The following is a 19,172-nucleotide window of genomic DNA, read 5'->3' as shown; positions in this document are numbered from 1 at the left end:
TAAAATTATAATATAATGTGGGCCTTGTGATCTTGATTTTATGTTGATTGAATTATTTTTCAATTATGTGGAATTGTCTACTACTATTGTTATTAATGTGAATTGAATATGAATTGTGGAGGAATGATCCAAGGTGATCGTAGCTTGGAGAACTTGCTGGATTGATCTAGATTTCCCTACTTAGTATGGAATTGGCCTTGAATGGCATTGTGTGGTATGGTCCACTTATGGTGGCGGTGTTTACATTCTTGTCGTTCTATATGTGATGTGATCATGGCCTTGAAGGAGATCGTATTATGAAGGTTTTGTTATGATTTTTCTAAATGTGTAATATTATGCCTAGTCTTCTATGCTAATTCAGGATAAGTATATTATGATGCTTTCTATATATGAATGGAGATTTTAGGGTAAGGGGTCTATGTGTTTGACCTTGTTAGAGTCTATTGATGATAGAATATTCTTGTGTATCTTGACCCCTACCTATGAACCCCTACATGAAGGTGCGGTCTTAAGCATGTTTAGGAGTCATACACTCAAGTATTAAGATGTAGAACCTCCTATGTTATAATGTTGTTATGTGTGGTCCATAGTTCCTATACTCTATATGTGAGTTGTCTAAGTTTAAGGGACCGAAATGTGTATTGTGACCTTTGAATGGGTTGCTGCCTCAATGTTAGGATTGTTGCCCTTAGGTGATCATGTTGTCCAATGTACATACACACCTAATGCATGCTTACAAGTAGTATAAGTTCATGGTGTCGAATGAAAGGATATTCTCATATGCACAAATGTCTACTAATACTCATGTAAAGTATATGTACATGAATTATGTCATGTATCTCTTAACTATGATGACTCGATAGGTGTACTAGTATGGACAAGGGTATGGGAACTTGTCTATGTATTGCACATGTGTGTCTTGATAGGATAGTTACTAGGTTGTAAACTATTTACATAAATATTAAAGCATGAACATGTTATGAACATGTCTTATCACTACACCATTTTAGGATTACGGCCAACTTAGAAAAGTGTGGCCTTTGATAAAAGGCTACACTTTCTGACTTTTAGCAACACTTTTTATGGGGTAGCCTAAAGGAGCGTAACCTTTGACATTAGACAACATTTTTGAAGTGTTGCAAAGCAAAAACACTCAAAAATCGTGGCCAAAGAGCTATAAAAGCTACTCTTTTGAGTATTTCATTAGCAACACATTTATCTAATTAGACTATACTTAAAAGTGTGACCTTCGCGTTGTTATTGGTTACACTTTAAAAGTGTAGACTTTATCTCACCTAAAACAACAGTTATAAAGTGTAACTTTTCTTTATGTACAAGATAAAATTTACAAACAATCAGCCACACTTTTGGAGTATGACAAATGAAGAATTTTTGTATAGTGATATAAAGCACAAAATTAGATTATAATTAATCCAAAATAATATATTTCAAATTGAATAAACTTCAAGAATATGGCCATACATATAGAAAGAAATTACTTAAAAATATTTACTAGAAATACATTCCACAAAACCAAATGTATTCAAACAACATTTATGATAATAGTCTTTGTCGTTCACTACAATAGATCGAGTGTACTTTTGTCCTCTAGACATCAAAACTCAATCCACAACATTTTCCTGCACATTCAAAAGTAATTAAAAGTTAGAGAATCATGTATTTCATATGATCAATATATTGTTCAATACCCAACACCTTCCCAATCCCTTCACAGTTAAATGATCACTAAACATGTACAAAAAGTATAAGATCTGGGAGAAAGCAATAGGGCATGTATTCAAAGTCTGTCACAGTAGACACACATAGTGATGAGTGTCAATTTCAATACATATGATACTTGTCAAATGTGTGACAATATACTCATTATACTTATAAAAACAATTTAGAATTTGTTGTTCTAACATTCTAAAAATAGTAAAATTAATACTACACAACACATAAAAAAATATGAAGCAATAAATGGATATACTGAAGTACAAAATGATATGGCCGTCTGACCATGTCATATAAAAGAAATAAGTCTACTTCCCCTACTAAATTGTACCTCCATCTGTGCTGACTTCCAGTTTTGGAGTAAGTTTAAAATAGTCAGCCCTGCATATTGTCAATCAAATAGAAGTTTGTTCATGCATTTATGCAGCAATGTAGAAATACAAAACTAAACTCTAATGTACTCTAGAGCAAAGAGGCCAATCACAAGAAAATTTTGTCTCAAGGCATATGTTTAGACAAATACCAATACTAGGTAAATGGAGTCAATGACAAATGAACTCTCATTAACCACAAGATCCAAACATAATGACATACTATTTTATCTATGGATTGCTAAAAAGTGATGAAAGAAAGATCTTGTGACTGATTCAACTTTAGCTCTAAGTCACCAGGATCAAAGACTCACATTCATAATCATATATTGTCGAAGTAATAACACAATGAGCCATTGAGCTTCAGAGGTTTTCCATCTTCTACTTAATACATATACAAAGACAATTTGAAAAACCAGAAAGTGAATTCCAACGACTAGATGTTTTTCTTTCCAGACAAGTACTTTTACCATATCAGGGGTTCATTTTTTGATAACTTAAACCGTCTTTTCGTATCTGTTTGGATCAATATTAATAAGAGATTACGAAACTCAAACATATACTATATTTGTTCACAACTGATTGATCCCAACCATTGGTAGTCAACTCGCTTATCTTACCGCTCTAACACCACCACACACACACCCTAAATCCCCATTTCTTAAGTTAGCTTTTTTTTACTTTTTGACACAGTAATGTCCAGGATGTTTACAACCTTTTACTGAAGCTTTTAACATAAATCTCATCTTATAAAATAAAAATAGCGGAACTGAGCTCACATTTCTTATGTTGTTTACTTCCAAAAATAATTATATACTACTTATTTTGAGATGTCAAAATTTAAAACAGAGCACATAGACCTCACCTTATGCTATCATTAAACAAATTAGTAGCCAAGTAAGAGCACTAGTGGTAAGAGTAAGAAGTATACTTGCATCAACCACACTGCGTTGCTATTGCTTTTGACATTGCTTTGTACACAGCAGATCCGAGAGATGAAATATATGTTGAATCATCAGTTGGTGGAGTGTTCTCATTGAAAGTATCACTGTGTAAACATGAAACTTATCAGATTATGAATCATAAACCAAGAATTTATATGAAACTTCTAATTCCTTGTTTTAGGCACTAAGAATAAACCTTGAGTGGAAAATAAAAAAATTCTAAATTTTAAGCCATAAAATAGAAGATAAGATCCCTAAGTAGGGCATTAATTGTCAAGATCAAGAAGTTCTTGACTTAGTTTTCAAGACCCTATTACAAGTTCCACCATTAAATGTTCTGATAAAAAAAGTGTTCATACTCTCCACACATACATGGATCATCTAGGAGGAGAGATACTTCAAGAAAAAAGAGAATATTATAACTAGTACTTACAGGCTGCAAGAGGTGATGGTTGTACATTTAAGGGCATAATGAACAAGTAGGACATTGTCTTTCAGTATTAAATCAAATTTTTTATTTAGCTTTAACTTATAAATTATAAATCCTTATAGCCTCATATTTCTCCTAATGTCATTAACTAAATTTCAGTTCAATCAAAAGAGTCACTGTTAGGCAACAACATACAAAAGATAAGAGCAAAAAATTAACTTTTTCAGGCATGAAAAGAAAGATACCCTAAAATATGAATACTAAACCAGATCAAAGCGAACGAAGAGTTTTTTTTTAATACAGTACATCAATGTGAAAAATCTTGAAACTGCTTGTGAATCAAATGCGCTTAATTAGGCCAGAAGAAGTAGTTTACTAGGATCATAGACTACCAGTTGTAGATATCAGTGATGTCTCTGTATTCTGCAGTGAGCATACAAAACATGAATTTCAAAAGAGTCAGCTCAGATCAAATGATAGCAAATATCCTATCATAGGCTGCAAAACCTCGACTCTATTTTTATCAACGACAAGCCCGGGAAGTTGACCCTGCATCGACTTGCTAAATAAACAATATAAACAATGATTCATGAATTATAACCAACAATATGGCTACATCACTGAAATTGGGAATTTGCATCACAACCCCACCCCCACAAATATGATCATCAATATGAAACTAGATCCGCCAGATCATCTTGGTTTATAAAAAAATTTGATCAAAATGTGCATATGCAAAGGTATAAAACTATAAAAGTAATAGCTTTATACAATATTTCAAATTAGATTCAGATTACAGAGCCAGCTCCCTATACAATGTTTTAAACTCTGGCTGCAAGACTCAAGGCAAATTCTTGAGGCACATTCAACACCCATTGATATAGTTACACCTAGACAAACTACAAAACAAGGACATATCATCAATCACTTGAATTTACAAAGTGAAAGAAATAGAACAAGTTGTGATGCTAAAAATGAACCTTATAAAGGTTAAATGAAAGTTAAAACAAGCTATTAATGAATAGAAGAGGAATAAAAAAAGTTGAACGCACTATAAACAAGATATATACTTACTGATTCAAATGCTTCCAAGTAGTAATTCAATGTATCTCGCCTACTGAATATGCATAGGACTCACTTTAATGTTCATGATCTTTGACACTTTCTTCTCGTTCTTTGGAATTTTATTTGTAACTCGTAATTTGTTTCATTTCAACAACCACAAAGTAATCAACTCCTTCTAAACACAACAAATATTAGTAGAAAATAAAAAAGAACATTGGCTGCAGAATATGGACTCATAAAATCTAATGGTGTTTCTGACATACAGAGAGAACAAATCTAAAACCCCAAACTTGATGAAAGATGAATGATGGACTCATAAAATTGACAAATTTTACCCACCATGTACTTCAACAATCAGACATTGTAGGTAATTCAATATGCAGTCGAAGAACTTTTTGATCCTTCAAGCTCACCTTCTTCACAATAGTAGAACAAGTATACCCGAATTGGCCTCAATCCACTTCCTCCCCAATTTTATACTCACTCACAAATTGCTTAGAAAATCCAAAACTTAGTGTACTCTTAAGACTCATATGAATTGTTCATCTAACATTTTCATGTTCTCTATATTCATCGGAACTTTTCATCTAACAGAGTGAGTCTACTTTTAATGATGAGTGCAAATACATGATATGTGGAGTAAGATCAACATTTGGACAGGTGCAAACATTCAAAATAATGGGATTGCAACAATATGTAATTAGTTTTTCTGTTTGTTGGAGTCCTATGACTGTTCCAGGAATAGGTGCTCTTTAAGATGTAAATGTTTTTTGGTTGAATAGTAATGTTGATAGTTGTTACCCAAAAAAAAAAAAAGATGAACCATAGAAAATGAAGTTGCAGGGAAAAACTGAACGATGAGGTATATTTAACCTGGAGAAGAAAATAAGGCTTACACATCGAAATAGACTCTCAAAACAGCAAATCAAATGATCCCAAAACCACAACCTACACATTTTGATGCCCTAAATCTTCACCATTATAACTACCACCTAACAATAATAAGTTCAGTAAAAAGTAATCCAACTATGAGACGTGACAGAGAAAGTCATGATGATACCTCTCAACAATGGAATTCTCCTCATCAATGGACCTTGAGACTGATCTGATCTACTGTAGATAGTGTTCACAAGGTAGGCTAAAAAAGGCACTGCAAACGAGCAAAGAACATTTCAAAGAGGTAATAGAATAGTTCCTCCAAACTGTCATACAGAACTCAATAAAGATGAAAGTGAACTATCTGGAAACAACTAATGAATCTATAATGCTATCCACACTCCCAAAAATTGTATAAGAACACAAGAATATCCAAACCCTAAAGTTAAATATTAGACTTTCAAAATAGAAGTTTTTACCTGATAAATCCTATTCTAACAAAATCAGTCTGAAATCCTTCTCTTCAGTGAGAAATTGGAGAGAAAAACGTGACAAAGAGACTATTTAGCTTTATTTCATCATATTGCCAACAACCCCAAAGTATCCAATTCCTTAGAAACACAAAACAAAGAAACAGCCACTTCAGCTAACAGGAAGACAGTTTTAGTACTTACTCTTGACAAAATAGGCATCGGAAAAGACAATTTGACTTACTCTTCAAGAATTCATTATCGGAGAGACGACTTGAACTATCAGTGACTTTAAATCTTCAATTCTTCAGCTCAGTTCTTCTATGACTTCAACTCTTTAGGGAGTTGTTCTCCCAAATCACAGAAGATAATCCATTCTCAACTCTCTTCACTTCTCTTACCAGTTGTTCATTATCTCATTCATTGTTCATTCATTGTTTAGTGAAAGAGCGTTCTTCAGTGAAAGAGGGAAGTGTGAAAGTGGAAATTGAAGTCAAAGGGGAAAACTAAAAAAGATAATATTTTATGATTTATTAATCTTTACTTTTTTTGGCCAATAGAAATGGGAGGGAGAGTTAAAATTATTGGAGAGAATATAATACTTTAGAGAAAAATTTTAAGGCAACACTTATAAGGTGTTGTTTTTTCAATAATAAAAATAGGACATTTTAGAAGTGTGGCCATATATGTAAATAGGTGTTGTCAATTATACCATATTGTAAAAACACTTATAAAGTGTATCTTATACCACTAAAGAGTACACTTTTGAAGTGCTGCCAACATTATTGTAGCTAAAAGTAAAAAAAAAATTATACGCATTAAAAGAGTTCCCAAAAAACTACTTTAGACAACACTTTATAACCATAATCCAGAATTACTGTTGTTGTAGACCTAAAATGGAGTAGTGTATATGCTATGATGTCAAGTCTATGATATGATGAAGTATGAATATGTATAGTGTCTAAATTTTTTTATATGAAAGGATTTGTCATATAGTTACACCTATACACTTATGCATGAATTAAGTGAAGTATGAACATGTGTGGGTCAAGAGTGTTTATATGAAAGGTTTGCTCACAAACATGTACACCTACACACACATGAAAGCGTGTCTATGAAGCTTGTATGATGATATAGTAAATAGAGGATCTCTTGAAAGATGTTCTGAATTGTATCCTAAACTAAATGGTGTTATAATATGCTATGCCCATGTGAAAGGTTTTCTCACATGAATTAGGTTGATGAAAGGATACTCTCATCTATGACCTATGAGCTAAGAATATGAGGAGTTAATCTCCTAAAGCCTATGTTTTATAAAGTAGTAACAATAAAGGCTTTTCAATAAAGGGAACTTAGATTAGCACCGAGTGAACTTAGATGAGGGTTGCACCTTCCCAATGTCAGAAGGCTTGTTCACCATAGTCCTCACGAGGTGGATAACTACAATGCCTCAATAGGCCTGAAGAGGGTTTCCATATATGCCGCCAAGTTCCATAAACTATGCTTGCCCCATAGGATCTAGCAAGTGATATCACCTAATATGCTAGCATGATGTTAATGATCTACTTTGGCAAGGTAGAGCACCTCCTTTTGGTGTGAGGTTCTACAACACTGGATTCAATATTTTGCACCCATGGCCTTAGTGTCGGTTAAGGTTGTAGTTTACCTAAAGTAAAATGGACAATGGAAGTAAAGTAATGAACCCTAACTAGGATAACCTAAGGGAAGTTGCTTAGTATCTCTTGAAGGAAGTTCTAGAAAGGTATTCTATATGTATATGAATATCTATATACCTTATATACAAGATATTATGTATTGACCAATTGTTATGGTAATATGCATAGTATGAGTCCTATGGTGTCTTTCGATGAGGTCTCACTCCATGTGCAAGATGTTGGTATTATTGATTATATGATGAGGCTGTACCTTGAATATGCATGATATTGGTTTTACTTGTCATATGATGAAGGTCGTACTTATGTGTGTGGTTGACTATGGTTTTTATGTTGAGATATGAAGTAAATGATATGTTTGTGGTCTCTTTCAAAGTTTATTTAGTATGTGTGAGGTTATGGGACTTCATATGTACATTGTACTAGTAGGCTTCGATTGGGATTATGAGTAAGGTCTTGTGATGTCTATATTTTCACATCTGGGGAGCACCCCCTAGACGTAACCGGCGTCGTCGTCCTCGAAAAGGACTAGGAATAGCCTCTTACCTTACATCATTACATTCTTAGGTTAAAAATGCGGAAAATTTAAAACTTCTCTTCTATGTATCATGAGGTTTAGACCTCTCGCATACACATAAAATATTCATATTGAGTATATATAGAGCCTTCTTATAAGAAGATTATATAGTATTCTACTTTTATAGCACATATATATATATAAGATAGAACATAGTCTTAAAACGAATGTTTCATCTCATAACCATCTAAACAAGATTACAACAATTGGGCATAGCCCATACATCAATACAATAAGAGCCTAGTATAGGCTATACAATCTTTAGTACTCAAATGAAAGGAAATGAACATACTATCTTTAAGACTGATCAATATCCAATGCTAGAAAAGTACCATTGTCCTTGAAGTGGTGAGGACCTATCCAACTTCAAGAATGAGAATCTAAAACATAAAGTCAAGACCATGTACATCACAAGACCAACAATACTAAGTCTAGTCAAATCAACATATATATCAACATAATGGAATCATAATCAAGAAAACTCTATTATCAAGTTGTAATATCAACAAGCATGGGTAAGATTTCATAACATCATAACCAAAGCAAGACCATTATGCATGAATCCTCATTAAGTCCACTAGTGCCATGACCAAGCAAAGAACCATAATCTTACTCAATCTAGTAAGCCCAAAAAGAACCATGAACAATGTCCAACTTCACATACTATATCATTAGAAGTAAACATCAACATACTTTAACAATAGAGACCAACCACATGTTCATAGTGAAACCCTCGTCACCTAATATCGTTAACATGTAAGATCATCATATACATATCATTTAAAATTATAAGCATATACATACATAAGAATATCCTTCTAAGACTTCCCTCAAGGCTAACTAGTGCAATGTATAGGTATAGTCTCATACAGGTCATCCTAGTTAGAGTTCATTCATTAATTTATTTTACTTTTTGGGAACATATTACCTTAACCACATAGATCACATGAGCTACGGTCGAATCTTGTGTTATGGAACCTACATCGAAAGAAGGTGGACTACTTGACAAGGTAGTACCAAAATATAAACATAAAATCTATGTGGATCCACTAGCTAGTATTCCTAGTGAGGCAACATAGTTAAAGAACTAGGAGATGTAGTTGGGACCCTCTTTATGTTACATGAATTATAGTCTCCAATCTCATGAGTATATTAGTGATCCTACCTTCCCTATGTGGGAACGGACACTCCTCACTGTAGTTCACTCTGTGCTAAGTTAGAGTCCTTTTTTGAAAGGTCTTTAAGCCTTTATTAATGATCCTATCTTATTTTAGGTCTTAGGGTTTATCCCTTATATATCATCATCATCATAGCTCAATAAGAAATGCATGAGTATTTTCCTTTCATTACAATTTATACATGTGAGGTTAGCACATTTACATATCATATCATGATAAGGCAGATTGGTAAGTTATCACCATCCTTATAACATTTACATCTTAGCCAACAACTCACAAACCATAGTTCAAGTCATTCCAATTCAACATCTTACCAACCCTATAAATCTTAATATAAGGTATACTGCAATACAACTTCATCACTTAGTCACAAGTAATCATAATTAAAGTAAAGAATTGAGATCACAACAATTACCCCACTCTCCTTCACAAGCCATCATCAATGTCTTACCATCAACCATCCTCAATTCAACCCAACAATGGTTTTAATACCATAACACAAAGGTAACCAACATAATAATAAAATCAATTGAATCACTACACTATACTAATTCATCATTAGTTCATAGCCTAATATTAGAGACTTATGTCAAATTCATGATCTACTACAACCTATGTTAATTACTCAAGAACTATCATAATTGTATTACAATATATCACAATCTACTCATATATTTACATAAAAAAATATAATAATCATTCGCACAATAACCAAGCCAATAGTATCAATACTAGTCAATTCAATTTAAGATCATAACCTATGGTTAAAGGGCAAAGGTCATATTTCCACCAACTAGGCCAATGCATCAGGAAGTAGTATAATTGATTCATAATACATGTTTATTTACTCATAATAACCAAAAGTAATCATAAACAAAGCAATTGACAAGATCAATTTTGTATTGGAAGAAACGTCACTTGAATTTCATATTTTTGAAATCAAAATGGAGGAACCCTTTGGGGAATGAGATTCCAAAGGTGAAAGGAATCCCATAAATTACTAATTGATGAAGTTTTATTGAGAAAACTTGATCCTTTGCAGCCCTAGAACCATCCTTTGCTTAGTCTTCTATGTAGTTTCTTTGGGAGAGAGAAAGAAGAGAAAAGGAAAACCAATTGTGTTTTTGGGAAATTATGAGAGTTAGGTCTAGTTTAACTAGGCTAAGTCTTTATGTAGAGGTCCTTAATCAAATTAGTTGAACCTCCATTAATCCTTAATTAAGTAATTAACCTATTAACTAATTAAATGAATTAATTAAAATAACATAGCCAAACACAGACCTGACCTATGAGTCCCCAACTGACGTGTCGTAGGTCAGTTCGATGGGCAGTGTGGCCTCCGTTTTGTATGTTCTGGTTTTGGTAAGATATTTTTCCAAAATTACATCCACAAAATTATATAATTCCTCATCGATGGAGGCATCGAAGCCCCGTCATTTCACCAAAGGATCGTCGGCTACAACCGTTGATGGACACTACCTCATGGCAACTTTTTGCGAAATTGCAAGGTCCTCATCAAGGCACCTTGGTTGGTCCTTGGGAAATCGTACCCAAACGTTTTGACTATAAACAAACTATAATACGTGTTAGAAACCTCACCATAAAATCTCATCTTTTTCTTACTCTTAAAACTTAGTCAAATAGGCTAAGGCACACTAGCACCTTTTGAACTAGTTTTCGGACGTCATGAATATTCCTTGACGTTTTGATTCAAAAAATTCTTAATTGACTAATATACATTATAATTAACTTAAAACAATGTTACAACTCTTAGGCTCTCATGTTAGGCTCTAGATTAAGCTTTAGACTTGTAAGACCCCAAAAATAATTTATGTAAACTAGAGACTAAAATGTTGGCATTGATAGTATAAGGTCCTAAATAGGTCTAATATATGGTATTGAGGCAGTGTATAAAGTATTAGGTGCATTGGAAGTCAAACATCAATGGTCGACTAAGACGTCAACGACTAAGTCACCTATGTGCCTCATATTTGGTTTTATCTTATTATGTGTGCTTAATGAGGTTTTAAGGTAATTAAATGATTTATTATACCATATAAAATCAGTGTGTCAATCTTCATGGAGTTTGGAGGTCAAACGTCCAATAACGTCCGTGACGTTCGAAAGATGTGCCTTAAAATGACCTTGTGTGTCTAGGCATGTTTCATTCAGTTTTACGTGTTATTTTTGGATGAAATTCATGTGATAGGTGATAAACTTGTATAAAATCATTTTTGGATTGGAAACGTCTAGGAAAACATCTCCAAGGACCAACTAAGGTTCCTTGAGGAAGGACCCATGTTGGTGGCCAAAACTGCCCAAGGCAGTCCACCTATGGATGGCAATCGACGGCCGTTGGCCTGGTCAATTCCCGGTAGGTGGTGGGAGTCATCTGGTCCTTAGACTGGGGATAAAAACTCCCAGATGCATGTTGTTGAACCCATCGACGAAGGACAGGACGTCCTGTGCATGGGCTTATGGCCCGTCGATGGGGCATTCGTCAATGGTGGCCTACCTGCGTGCACTTTCACTTTAATTTGAGGGGTGATGTTGTAATTTAACCCCACTTCAAAATTAGGGTATTGGCAGAACATTTGGAGTCTTTTGGGTATTTTAAACATGTGTATAAGTGTTTAACACTTAGACTATTTCATTCTTCCAAATCAAAACCCCAAAATACCTTAAGAACTCCCAAAGACTCCATTGAAGTCCAATGTCAAGGAAGATAATGGTGTGAAGAATTGAGTGGAGATTCTTATCAAAGTGAAGAATTAGCTTCATCAAGGTATGGATATTGATCCTTGAAAATCGTTTCATCGAGGAGTCCCAATTCTCAAGATGTTTTCTAAAGTTTTCAAGTTGAATTGTCCAATTTCATGATTCTACCATGGGTTCTTGCATTCATGATTTCTAAACATTGAATAATGATTTAATTGATGTTGCATTGATGATTTTATCCAAAATTACCTATGAACCCATGAATTTGATGAACCCTAGATTTTTGACTAAGTTATGGGTTACTTGATATTGATTAAATGTTGATGAATTATGATGTAGATTTCTATGGGCTTTCTTATGATGTAAGAATTTTATTCAATTGATATCTAGGTTATCTTAGATGGATTAATCTTTATTCAATGACCTAGTTTTATTTATTATCATAGTTTCTACATTAAATTATTGTTCATGGCCATTGGTAAGGGTCATATGGTGTTCAATTGGATGATTTAGCATCAAATTGAGGTGATTAGGATGTGGTGGATGTAAGTTGCCATATTTTCCTTATGCGATATGATGATCATGGACTTGTCGGCACTACTTGAAGTAATGTGGATATTTGTGTAGTTGATTATGTGAAGTATGATGATATCTATCTACATGTTAAGCAATGTGAAAGTATATGTATTCTATTGATGTTATGTGGGTGATCATGTTAGACTATGATTATGTGCTTATATGTGTAATCTTAGAGTTGATACATGATTGTTCCTACTAGACTATATGAGTTAAGATGGTTATATTGATGATGATATGGTAATGTGTAGTATGACATTAAGAAGATAAGGTTCATTCCTAAATCTTAAAAGAATGATATGCTATATTGATAAGGGAAAAAAATGTTGTGTCTTGTTTGGTAGACTTGTGTCCCTTACTTGATATATGCATGAATGATATGTGAATATGAGATGTCTTGACTAGGTAGGATCAGTGCACCCTTGTCATGTATGAATAAAAGATATGTGAGAACTTAGAGGATGATAATAAGGTCATGTATGTGGTAAAGAATATGTTATGAATGTTGAAGTCGAGAGCTGTAATGGTATCCTTCATGTAATGAAATGGTGGACTTAGGGTTAATTGGCTGGAACATCATCATATTAATCCTCAGAAAAGTCATAATAAGCTATCTTAGTCGCCATTGAAAGGTAGTCCTAGTGGACCTTTTTGGTAGGGTTAAATCTGATTGGGTTATGAACTAGATAAGGAACCCTTTTCATGTAATCCTTTAATGTCAATTACTGTATGAGAACCAAGTCTAGCACCGAGTGATTATGTAATAGGAAGTAGCTCTATTTGAGAATGAGATTAGAGTACAATGTACCTCTACTTGAGAATGAGACTAGAGTACAATGTACCTCTACTTGAGAATGAGACTAGAGTTCATAAAAGCCCTTCATATTCTTTAAACATGTGCCTACATGGGACGTGTCCTAATTCTACCCTTGGAAAGTAGAACACTCTCACCGGAGTAGGTTAGAACTCCGAATTTCCTGTCTAGCTATCATGGTCTATGTTAGTTATTTCCTATACTCATCATGTGGGATACTTACTAGTACTAGAGAAGTTCTATGAAGTTTAGGTGATGGTATGGGGCGCTATGTAGACATTGCACAATAGTCTTTGAAGGTGTTAGTTAGAGTCCCTATGTCTTGTGTAAGACCAGTACATGAATGTCCTTTATGTGGTGTATGAGCCTTAATGAGCTAATGAACTAATAACTCATGTGATGAAGTATGTAAATGGAATAAGTACCCATACAGAGTAGTTGAGGGTTGTCTAGTTAAGGTATGAAGGGGGCATTGAAATGGTCACTTCGTATCTTATCTAGATGAGTCTTAAGAATGACTCTAGTTAGAGAAGATGTTGATTATGTGGACATGATCCAAACTTAGGAAGTCTTAAGGATTATTTAGGTAGTCTTGAAGAGGTCAATCATTAACGTTATCGTCTTTTTATAACTTAAGTAAGTCTTTTGATAGCCTTTGATGAGGAAATGTCATAGTGTCTATGTGTTGATATGCTTAATGTCTTGAAGTGTGTATGAGACTCATTATAGGTAATCTTAAGGGTCGTTTAGGAACATTTACAGGTTGTATGGGCGGTCTCACTTTGTGTGATGTAAGTGAATCTTAGCGTAGAATTGAGTTGGATAATTACATGCTAAAGGGTGTCTAAAATGAAGGTTACATACTTAAATGTACTATGAAGAGACTTCACTGTAATAGTGAATCAACTCACTGTTAAGTGATCTTAAAAAAATGCGTTAATTCGTTGAAATGTTATCTTATGTGTTTCTAAGTTGGTAAATGTTGTTCTTATGATTATAATATGTTTTCTACCAGAAAATATGCATATTCCTAATAAATGTCCTTTTTCATAATTTTTATCCATAACGCTATACTTAGTACATGTGGTTGTACTAACTTCATGATTTTATCTATCTATATAGTTCTTGGTAGGTGAGGAGCATTTGGGAAGGAAGACTTGGACCATAGCATTGTTCAAGAGAAGTTGAAGTATGTCCTCATTTGACTCAAGGGCATATATGCCTTTTATATTTTACATTCAAAGTATTGTAATAGAATTAGTATATCTATATTCGTATTTTGAAGTATGGGTTGTGTCCCAAGTATTCTTGTTTCTTAAGATGATGAGATTGAGACTTAGTATTTCCTATCGCTTTATATGAAAGAGTTTTTAATGACTATGACATGTTTAGTGAAATTTTTTAATTCCGCACTACTTTTCACTATGTTTTATGCGATGAATGATATGTAGGGGCTTGTACAAAACCTCCGACAGGTAAAGTACGCCAGTTGCAATCCGAGATTGCACCTAACTTCATTACATGATTATTCATATCATAAATACTTACAAAGACTCAACATACCTTAATTCACAAAATAAGATCAAAACAAGTAAAAAGCAACATTTTAATTTTTAGGCACGAAATTCACTGTAACATGCACCTTTTTGCACAACTTCACCAAAAGTCAAGGCAATTTCAAATAAACTCATTATTTTCACTACAAGTATGAATAACTAACCTTAGTGATCAAATAGATGAGGATAACTAGACTTCATATCAGCCTCGGCCTCCTATGTTGCACGCTCAACTAGGTGGTTCTTCCATAACACCTTTAAGGAAGCCACCTCTTTGTTCCTTAACTTCTTTACTTTTCTATCAAGGATTTCAACTGGAACTTTTGATAGGAGAGGTTCTTTTGAACACCTAAACCTTCAATAGGAATAATGGACTCGGCATCACCAATCCACTTCTTATGTATAGAAACATGGAACACTGGATGAACCAAATCTAATTCACTAGGTAACTTCAACTCATATGCAACCTTGCCATTCTTTTGAAAAATTTCATAGTCAACTTCCCTTCCTTGCCAAATTTCACCACCCCTTTCATAGGCGAAATTTTTAGATAGACTTTATCACCTTCTTCAAATTCTAACTTTCTTCTCCTATGGTCGGAATAAGCCTTTTGCCGCTATAGGCTGTTTTCAAGTGGTTTCTTATAATATGAACCTTCTACAAAGTCTTATAAATTAATTCAGGACCCAAAAGTAAATACTCACCCACTTCAAACCACACAATTGGAGATCTCATCTCCTAACATACTAGGCTTCAAAAAGAGTCATAGATATAGATAAATGGTAACTATTGTTGTATGTAAACTCAACCAAAGGCAAGTGCTTATCCCAATTTCCTTTGAAATAAATTATAAAAGATCTAAGCATATTTTCAAGGGCTTGAGTAGTACGCTCCGCTCGACCATCTGTTTGGGGATGAAAAGAGGTGCTTAACTTCACCTTGGTACCCAACCCTTTTTGGAATGACCTCCAAAACTTAGATGTGAATTGTGCACCCCTATCCGATATGATGGATAACGGAATACCATGGTGACACACAATCTCATCTATGAAGATCCTTGCATAATCCTCTGCCGAGTAAGTAGACTTGACAGGAATAAAATGAAAGGATTTGGTCAACCTATCCACAACCACCCATATAGAGTCATATTGCTTTTGTGTCCGACACAAGCCTACAACAAAATCCATACTAATGTCTTCCCACTTCCAAGTAGCAACTTAGATTTCTCGAAGTAAACCACCCGACTATTGGTGTTCGGCTTTCACTTGTTGGCAATTTGGACACTTTGCATTAAATTCCGCTTTGTCTTTCTTTAAGCCCCCCCATTGAAATACTTTTCTAAGGTCATGATTCATCATTGTAGAACCCAAATGGATGGAGTAACGGGACCCATGAGCTTCCTCAAGAATCTGGTTCCTCAAGCCATCTACATTGGGAACACACAACCTTCCTTGATACCTCAATACACCATCCCCCATTAGGAGACTGACTCATTAAGGTTACCAATAACCGACTCCTTCAATTCCATCAATGGCTGATCAAGGTCTTGTTTGGACTTCACCTCAACCACCAAAGACAATTCGGAGTTATGATGGACCATAAGGGAATCTTGCAATCTAACACCCAAACGAGCCAACCTATGAACATCTTTCACTAGGTCTCTCTTGGGTTCTTTTACATGAGACACACTACCATGGTCATCCGACTTAAAGCATCTGCAACCACATTGGCCTTTCTGGGATGGTAGAACACTCATGTCATAATCATTCAACTATTCCAACCACTTTCTCTGTCGGAGATTCAACTCCTTTTGAATAAACACATATTGAAGATTCTTGTGGTTGGTATGCACATCAACATGAACACCATACAAATAATGCTTCCATATTTTCAAGGCAAATACTACGACCGCTAAATCAAGATCATGAGTTGGATAATTCTTATCATGCACCTTAAGTTGTCTAGAGGCATAGACTAATACTTTTCCATGTTGCATAAGCACACACCCTAAACCCACCGGGATGCATCACTATACAACAAAACCCTTTGTACCCTTCGGTGAAGTCATTACCGGAGTAGAAGTAAGCCTATCTTTCAAGATTTAGAAGTTTCTTTCACATGTCTCAGACCATTCAAATTTCATACCTTTTTGGGTTAAAGTAGTCAAGGGAGATGAAATGGACGCAAAACCATCCACAAACCTCCTATAATATCCCGCTAGACCCAAGAAACTCATAATGTCGGTTGGAGTCAATAGCCTATGCCAATTTTTCAGCACCTTAGTTTCCCTTGGATCAACCTCAACCCCAACCCCCTCAGTAGAGATGATATGACCAAGAAACACCACCGACGTCAACCAAAACTCATATTTGCTATACTTGGCAAATAATTGGTGTTCCTTAAGCACTTGTAACACCATCTTCAAATGGTCCATGTGCACACCCTCATTTTTCGAATATACAAATATGTAGTCAATGAAGACAATGATAAATGAATCTAGGTAAATTTAAAAAACCATATTTATCAGATCCATAAACGCCACCGAGGTATTAGTGGGAGTGAAGAACATCACTAAGAAATCATAGTGACAATATCTAATTTTGAATGCCGGTTTCGGTATATCCTCACCTCTTACCCTATGTTTGTGATACCCCGATCTCAAGCCAATCTTAGAAAATTAGCTTGCCCCTTCGAGTTGATCAAACAAGTCGTCAATCTGAGGGAGGGGATACTCATTCTTAACAGTGACTTTATTGAGTTGGCGATACTCAATGCACATTTTAAGGGACCCATCCTTCTTTTTCACAAGCAATACCATACCACCCCATGGAGAAATACTAGGTCTAGTGAAGCCTTTGTCTAGTAAGTCCTTAAGTTGAGTCTTCAACTCTTTCAATTCGGCCGGATCCATCCGATAAGGAGGAATTGAACTGGGGTTGGTATCCGGTAGCAAGTCAATACCAAAATCAATTTCCCGTTCGTGTGGGATTATAAGAAGAACATTAGGAAAGACCTCTGAATATTCCCTTACTACGGGGACTAACTCAATGAGAGGATTTTCGGAGCCTAAATCTTTAACTCTTACAAAGTGATATAGACACCCTTTTGAGATCATTTTACAAGCCTTAAGACAAGAGATAATACGACCTCTATGACTAAAATTTTCAAACTTCTACTGTAAAATGGGTTCATTTGGAATATTGAACTTGACAATTATAGTTCTACAATCAATGGAAGCAAAACAATCATGCAACCAATCCATTCTGAAGATGAAATAGAAATCCACCATATCAAGTTCTACTAATTCAATATGAGTTACTCAATTGAGAAACATTATAAGACAATTTCTATACCCTTTTTGCAACCACCGACTAAAATATCTAGGTAGTTACCATGAAAGGTTCATTAAGAATATCAGGCAAAATATCAAACTTTCTAGCTATCAAGGGAGTAACAAAATATAATGTATCACCCGGATCAAGAAAACCATATACATCAATAGAAAAGACTTGTAACATACCGGTTACCACATCGAGAGAATTATCTTGTTCACCCCTAGAGCGAAGTGCACAAAAGTGATTCTTCTTTGGAGGATCCACACAAGAACCACTAGCTTGAGCTTTCCCGCTACCTTTGTCTTGACCCTTCAAATTTGGGCAATCCCTAAACTTGTGGCCATTCTTGCCACACCCAAAGCAATTGTCCATCCCGACAAGGCAATTACCATAATGCTTCTTGACACACTTTCCACAAGTTGGCTTCTTGCTTGGTGAGCTAGTACTTCTTTCTTTTTGAGACTTAGGGTTAGACACCCTATCATCACGAGCCTTGGGAAATTTTGTGGGAAATTAATTAGAAAACCTCTTCTTGAACCTACGCTTGTATTGAATGTCAAGCCTACCCTTTCAAGAAACACTTTCATAAGACTTGTCCTTCTTAGCCTCCCTTCTCTTTCTCCTTTTCCTAGTTTCTTCCACTTGTTGAGCATGAACCATGAGACGAGAATATTCATATTATCATGAAGTATAGACGAACGACATTCTTCCTCCAAGTCATTGGACACCCCTGTAAGAAAATGACTCATCTCATCCATTGGGTTAGAAACCAAGGATAGAGCATACTTGGACAATTTAATGAATTTCAATACATTAAGAGCCACTTATGATCTATACAATCTTTAGTACTCAAAT

General features: G+C 34.8%; 1 long non-coding RNA gene across 34 annotated transcripts; it reads right to left on the bottom strand.

The window, feature by feature from the left end:
• Positions 1-1,428: 1,428 nt before the first annotated feature.
• On the bottom strand, positions 1,429-6,544 carry LOC101261894 (alpha-N-acetylglucosaminidase). Of its 34 annotated transcripts, none has more exons than XR_011219944.1 (8): positions 6,135-6,446; positions 5,900-6,031; positions 5,605-5,694; positions 4,554-4,719; positions 3,872-4,041; positions 3,037-3,153; positions 2,066-2,115; positions 1,429-1,640 (listed from the first exon to the last, which is right to left on the bottom strand). It is a non-coding gene; the product is annotated as an alpha-N-acetylglucosaminidase (long non-coding RNA). The 34 variants fall into 34 exon arrangements; XR_011219943.1 differs by having other exon boundaries at positions 3,786-3,902; XR_011219945.1 differs by having other exon boundaries at positions 3,856-3,902.
• Positions 6,545-19,172: the final 12,628 nt, after the last annotated feature.

This window comes from Solanum lycopersicum, chromosome 3 (genome assembly GCF_036512215.1).
Source record: "Solanum lycopersicum chromosome 3, SLM_r2.1".
Classification (NCBI taxonomy): domain Eukaryota; kingdom Viridiplantae; phylum Streptophyta; class Magnoliopsida; order Solanales; family Solanaceae; genus Solanum; species Solanum lycopersicum.
Note: the sequence above shows the minus strand (reverse complement) of the source record. Positions and strands in the feature narration are given on the sequence as shown.